We start from the raw sequence: 7018 nt of genomic DNA on the forward strand, positions 1-7018 counted from the left end.
CGATGAGTTTTTATAGGGATTGATTCGAATTTTGAATTTTTTTTGCAAGATCCAATAAGATTATCATCTATGCATCATTCTTCATCAATTATAAATACATGAAATCGCCACATACCTTCCCCAGATACAATACAGTTGTTTACTTTCTGCGCCCTTCTTCGATTTTTGTGTTTTATAGCATTTACAGATGTATAGTGTTTTATCCCCAATCAATAGTGTTATATTCTGTACAGACATCTTAATTTCCTTTCATATTGTTTTATCGCCAATCAATAGTGTTATATTCTGTACAGACATCTTAATTTTCTGGTTCATAGTGTTTTATTCCCAATCAATAGTGTTATATTCTGCACACACATCTTAATTTTCTGGTTTATAGTGTTTTATCTCCAATCAATAGTGTTATATTCTGTATAGACATCTTGATTTTCTAGTTCATAGTGTTTTATCCCCAATCAATAGTGTTATATTCTGTACAGACATCTTGATTTTTCTGGTTCATAGTGTTATATCTTCATATAGTATTTTATCAAGGATTCATGATGTTATATCTTCATATAGTGTAGGATACGGTTACCATTTTTTATTGGAGAAAGTCGCTGATTTTTACGAGAATAATGGGGGTTTTGGTTGTGTAGAATACGGTTACCATATTTGAAACATTTGAAAAGACACTATTGCTCTTCAATTTTACATAAGGCCATTCTAATTAAAACACAATTTACATTTTTATACCCTATTGATCTCAACAATTAGATCAAATATCCAATGGTTTAAAACACTTCTTACCCTTCTCACATTTCAAACACTTTTTACCATATCCCTACCCTATATATATATATATATATATATATATATATATATACACACACGTACCAAAACAATCCATTACATTATCATTTGTCAAGTATACTACAAATATTTTAACGTTAACAAAAAAAGAATTGTTTGTCATTACATTATCAACACCTAAAATACGATTTATAACTTAAAAATAGAGTTAACCGCATAAGTCGTCCAATCTTCACGAATGTCATCCATATCCGCAGCCGAGTATTCTTCTACTCCTTTCCCAACCTGAGACAACAATTAAATAAAATAAATCTTAAAAATCAGAATTTAATCTAAATCTATGAATTTAAGCATTTGTTTGGATATATAAGCACATATTTCTCTAATATACAGACTTAAATATGCCTAAACTTACATTATCATTGTCAAGTATTTCAACTCCTTCGTAACCTATCTCCTTCATGAACTTCATCACATAGTAGCCGCATTCAGTACCTCCCTGGATGACGTGGACACTACCACAATTAAAAATATCAAGAAATGTGAAACCATTGCGATTTAAGTTTAAACTAAAGGGTGTCAATATTTACAATATCATTACAACCACAATTTACATAAGGGATTAAGTGCTTACCGTAGCGTTAATCCATACGAGTTTAACCCTTATGTTGGCACCACTTTCTGAAGCATACACGGCCATTGCCCTGTAAAAAATAAAAATTATATCAAAGTTTATTCCAACTCTTTTATCATCCATTATGATAATTTGTATTACTTACATACATGGTTATAAAACAAGTTCTCGGAGGCCGAGTACTCCCCGAGTACTCGCTACAAGGTAGGTTGCCGAGGCACGAGTACTCCTCCTCTAGGCCAATTACTCCCCGAGTACTCTCCGCCTAGGCCGAATACTTCCCGAGTACACCCGACTCCGACTAGGAAGTGCCTAGCGACTTTTGCGACCATGCTTACATATCAATAATTTGCCTCAACTGCTCATCGACACTTCTAGGCCGCAAGGAATCAAGATAATAGCAAGTAGTTGTTTCCAGATTTAGTACTGCCAACACCCAATGGTTTCTTCAAAATCCAAAATTCAATCAAAATAAATTAAAATAATAGGTCTTAACATAATAATGAATGACTACCAATAGAGTTGATAGAAAAATGCATAAGAAATACAACAACAAGTTGTTAAAGAATCCTAACTACTATGTCCATGATACTACTCAAGGACACAGTCTGAAAATAATCTAATCAATCATTAAACAAAATTTTTTAAAAGCACGTAAGAAATATCCAAATTGAGGATACTAAGCTGCGCCCAACAAGTGAATTGGACACCAGACCTTAGAGTTTTTCAAATCGAAGGTTTCTTTTGCTAAAATGAGTTTATGGCGACATTGTCTCTAAGTGTGAGAAACATGAAGTCGAGGGGATATGAAGAAGATGAAGTATAACTGAATATAGAAGATGAAATTCATGGAGGGATTTGAGGGCGGGAATGAAAATTTTAGAATCTGATAAAAAATTTTGAATGATATGTTGACTTACAATTTGAATCTGGTTGAAAAAAGATTATGGATGCTTAAACATATAGGAGGGGGAATGAAATTTTGGGAAAATGAAAAAAAAAAGATAAACTTTTGATAAAAATTGGAGTCACATGTTTTTTTAGAAATATATTTTTTAACGCCAAACTTTCCTAGCCTCCTAGGGGCAAATGCTAGCCGAGCTATTCAAGCTAGTCTTGTAACGAGCCACGACCCAAGCTTAAACAAGCTTAAATCTAATCCCAAGCATAAAAATAAGATATTTTAGTAAAAAGTAAATGAGCCCAAGTCTAGGCTTTACTTATCGAGCTCAAGTCAGGCTTACGAACTTAAACGAGCTCATTATTTATATAATTTTTAAATAATCTATACTACTTTATAATACATATTAGAAGGACTTCTTAAAGTCCATAAAAATTTCCTTAAAACACCTTTAATGCACAATGTACAAGTTTTTAAGCACAAACAAACACATTTATAATCTCACTTTCCAATAATACCCTTACTAACTCAAACAAAAACACATAGATAATGATCCTACCGTCCATCACTTCACACGGATCATGATCAAACCATCCATTACTCTTCACACGGATCATGATCCCCAATTCACTTTTGAAAGCTGTACTTGTCTACTCGTCAGATCAAAAGCTTCCAAAACATTTCCCCCAGATTTCTCTCTCTGCATTTTCAAATTTCTCTCAACTTTTCCTCTCATCTGCGTTCTCTCCTGAGTGGTGTAGATGAATCGAAGATAACAATCAAAGGGAAGATGACGATCGACGTTAAATTGAAGGTTCAGTAGGTCTGGCCGGTCTTTCGTCACCCTTGGAGAGTTGTTCATCTCTCTTGGTCGTGTTTTGGCCATCCGAGAAGCAGTGGTCTATTAGCCTTCAATGGGTGCTGAAGAGGTAAGTTTTTTGTCTAATTTAGTTCCGATGATGTCGATTTTAGACTGGATTGAAACAAGCAAATGATTTGGGTGTTTTATAGTTACGATTGAGTCTAATCTTGTACAAGTTTGAACAGATCTAGGGCTTGATGGTGCTTTTGTAGAGAAACTGACTAGCAATATGTGGAAAACGACACCAATCTGTGTTTTTGGGTGGTTAGTGATCCATATTTTATATTTTAATAATTATGCTAATTTAAGTGTTTTGTTATGGGAATGATACATTTATGAATCTGAATTAAGTATCTCAGTAGATTGTAACTGGAGTTTACTGATTACTGGTATTGTGTTCTTTCTTTTATGAGCATCTTACATTTGACAATCTTAATGACTTATATGGATTAAATTTGGTGAGATCGTGCGATAGCTTACAAAATGATGTTGCTTTAGGTTTTTTTTTAACTTAGGAAAAAGCTTGGATTTAAAAAAAAATTGTTTTTAATTTCGTTTGGAGCTTTTCAAGAACTGTGTTCTTTAAACAGTTTATAGTTGACCCTAATTTGTGTTCCAATGCATCTTACTAGGTGTTTTGATGCTACAAAAAGCAGAATTTTGAGACCTTAAGAAGCTGTAGCGTTGTTTGCGAATCTTTATTATAACTATTTATATCGAGAAATTAAAGATTACAAGTAAAGGTCAACTACCGACATCTATTTTGAAATCACGGGCTGCGACTTTTCTAGAATGTGCTCGTGTTGTGATACCGTGCAAGACGGAGTTGTAGCTGACCCTGGTAATACTGGTAAGTGAAAAACTCATTTTTAGACGTTGCAGTTTCATTTCTTTTATCAAGCCTGGTATATTTTGATATTTACCTTAAGCATATATGATACTCAATGTTGAATCGTACATTTGCGAAATTTGATCAGCGTTTATGAAGGTAAAACATATAATTAAATGCGCTCTGTTGTTTCAGGAATTCATATCAACAAGGGCTTATTGGCTCTGTTGTTTCAGGAATTCATATCACCACCACCACCGCCACTCCCACCACAGACGCTTCAACGTCGTCCGGCGCCCTACATTCAACCGACACACCCGCAGCCGCCATCCAACGTTGGGCCTTTGTTATCTCACAACGCTACCAACACCTGTTGGACAAGTCAACTCTGTTCTTGCTCTACCGTTAGATCGTCTTCTGCGTGATCGCGATCATCTACACTGCACGCGTGCTCCACTTGCAAGGGTTATATGTGGTGTCGTACGCGCTTGGGATTTATATTCTTATGCGCTTGGGATTTATATTCTTAGTCTCCTCATAGGGTTTCTGTCTCCTCAGGTTGATCCCGAGTTTCAAGACCTATCTGATGGCCCGGTTCTTCCTAATCGGAGCTCCGATGAGTTTTGCCCCTTTGTTCGTCGCCTTCCCGAGTTTAAGTTTTGGTAACTATTGCTACAGTTTTGTTTATTGTTTAACATGTTTTAATTGGAATAAAAGGGATTGTATAATATAATTGAAAAAAACTAAAATAATTGGAGTATCAGATCTGAGTTTTTTTCTTTTTTTTTTAAGACTTTGATATGCAGGGGCTATTTAAAAGTTTTGTTAGAGAAGATGACAAGCTAAGGAATCTATGTCGCTTAGTTCGTCTCGTGGTTTGACCGATCCGTTGACTGAAGATGAATCTATGTCACTTAGTTCGTCTCGTGGTTGGCCTTCGTCTGCTTATTTTATTCAAGGTATTTAATTTAATTTGTTTGTGGCAGTTTGGATTGTGACAGATTTATAATAAAATTTTGCAATTTTATATCACTATTATGCCGAAGAAATGGTTGATTTGGTTGCAGGTTATATTTTAGGAGCTGGTAAATCATATTATGCCGCAACACTCCTCGGTTTAATTGCCCACATGTCTTTTTTTTTCAGGTAAAGAAGATTCCTTGCAAACATCCGTCTCTCTTTAGTGACTAAATGTTGTTAAAATATGTCTATAATACCCAACAGTAAAGAAAAGGTGTGCAATAACTTTGTAATTTGTAATGATGACGCTTGGTAAATTCATAATTTTTGTTTGTAAAACATTCAAGAAAATGAGACATTAAGCATCATGGAATCTTTTGCAATATAGATTTTGCATTTGCAGATGCATTAGAGGCATTTGGTGGTGGCCAACATGATCCTGTGAGCTCATCTATTGGAGGTTTGTTAATGGTTACCCACGTTGCTTTAGTGGACCCTTTTACCAAATACATGTTCTTTATCAAATAATCGGTTTGATACTGGCTGAAACAGGACTGACATGCACTTGGTTTTTAATGAAAACAATTTTTTTGATAAGTGTCTGAATGATAAAAAGCTAACATTTTTAATATGTATCGAACCTTTTTGTTATCACAAGTTTATTAATAACTTAAACCATATATATGGAAAGTCAAAGTCATCACTTTAAGTAGTAATTTAACTTTGACACCTTTGTGCAACTTTTCTGCACCTGCCCAAATTATGGGATCAATATTCTGCTTAGGGTGATCGGGGCACTTTCGGTGACCCCGTGCGGGAACCTCCTTACCGATTAGAGGGGGTGCCGCCATCAAGGCGGTGAGGTATTTGGGGGACCAAATTCGGTGGGAAGTCACCGAAGAGAGGGAGGAGAGAGGGAGGAGATGGGCCAATCAAAAATTTTCTTTCTTTTTTTTTTTTAATAAAAAACCAAGTCATCTAAGAGGGGAGTGCCGCCATCAATTTAGGGTGTTAGGGGAGTTTAAGAGGGGAGTTGACGTGGCACTCGAGGATTGGTTAAGCGTAAGAGAGGGGACTCCCCTCTTAGGGGAGTGCCCCTTACACCCTTATGAACATTGGGCTAAAATTGAAGTAAATCCTTATGCCATATCTTACATTTCTTGGTACTGTTCATCTTGTAATAATTTTTAGACTTTTAAAAGTTATCTTTTAATATCATAAAACTTATCTTTTATTATTTAAAAAAGACAAAGTCATAAAATTAGATCATTTACTGTTAGTTAACTATATAATAGTAAAAACATGCCAGAGTCTAGACGCAAGCGTAGGCTCTCGGGGCAGGGCGAGGCGAGGTAAGGCACAACTTAAGTGCCTCAAACACACTCAGGTGCTGAAAATGCTCTGCACTAGCCTGACTAACCCGTTTATATTTGTAACATGCAGTTGTCCTTTGTGGGCGGAAGGTTTGTCATTGCAAGTGATGGCGTTTGGGTGCCTTATCTGCAGAAACGACTTGAAAGTGCAGTCGTGGCAGTAGCCCGACAAATTGTCAATGTAAGGAAACACATAATTTTCAATTAATATCTCACCCTCCTATAAACATCAAATTTCTGTTTATTTATTCTGTTTGCTGTAGAGCCTAAGGGATTAAGAGATGGTACAACTTGCATGATGATATTCTACATGAAGAAAAGATGAATACTCTTGTCTCTTTGACTATCTTTTGTGTTTTTTTTTTATGAATTGAAGTTTGTTTTATTTCATGCCTTGTAAGGTGAAATGTTCTATTCATCTTAGATGTTGGCATTTTGTTATTGCTTGTCATGTCATGGGTCAAGGCTTTTAGTTTTGTACCATGCCCTTCATATAATGTCTCGCTGTTTTTTTGTAGCAGCGGGTTTTTTCTGGGTATGCAAGTAAAAATGTCAAATGTGTTGGGGGTGGCAGGCTTTAGTAAGCTGGTTTGGGTTGAGGGCTGTAATTTGATAAACCAAAGATCAAAGATGTTCTAAATATTTATTCATGTTGAAGTTTAAGACA

At 35.5% G+C, this 7018-nt stretch overlaps 2 long non-coding RNA genes across 28 annotated transcripts; one reads left to right on the forward strand and one right to left on the reverse strand.

Annotated features, from left to right (window-relative positions):
* Window positions 1-908: 908 nt before the first annotated feature.
* LOC110896637 lies at window positions 909-1301 on the reverse strand. The gene is made up of 2 exons (XR_002568044.2): window positions 1208-1301; window positions 909-1077 (listed from the first exon to the last, which is right to left on the reverse strand). It is a non-coding gene; the product is annotated as an uncharacterized LOC110896637 (long non-coding RNA).
* Window positions 1302-2973: 1672 nt separating this feature from the next.
* Window positions 2974-7018, forward strand: LOC110894770. Of its 27 annotated transcripts, none has more exons than XR_004875370.1 (10): window positions 2977-3256; window positions 3375-3453; window positions 3822-4039; window positions 4214-4498; window positions 4577-4680; window positions 4811-4977; window positions 5086-5164; window positions 5367-5438; window positions 6422-6532; window positions 6615-7018. It is a non-coding gene; the product is annotated as an uncharacterized LOC110894770 (long non-coding RNA). The 27 variants fall into 27 exon arrangements; XR_002566667.2 differs by having other exon boundaries at window positions 5382-5438; window positions 6615-7001; XR_004875373.1 differs by having other exon boundaries at window positions 4214-4493; window positions 6615-7001.

This window comes from Helianthus annuus, chromosome 12, assembly GCF_002127325.2.
Source record: "Helianthus annuus cultivar XRQ/B chromosome 12, HanXRQr2.0-SUNRISE, whole genome shotgun sequence".
NCBI lineage: Eukaryota > Viridiplantae > Streptophyta > Magnoliopsida > Asterales > Asteraceae > Helianthus > Helianthus annuus.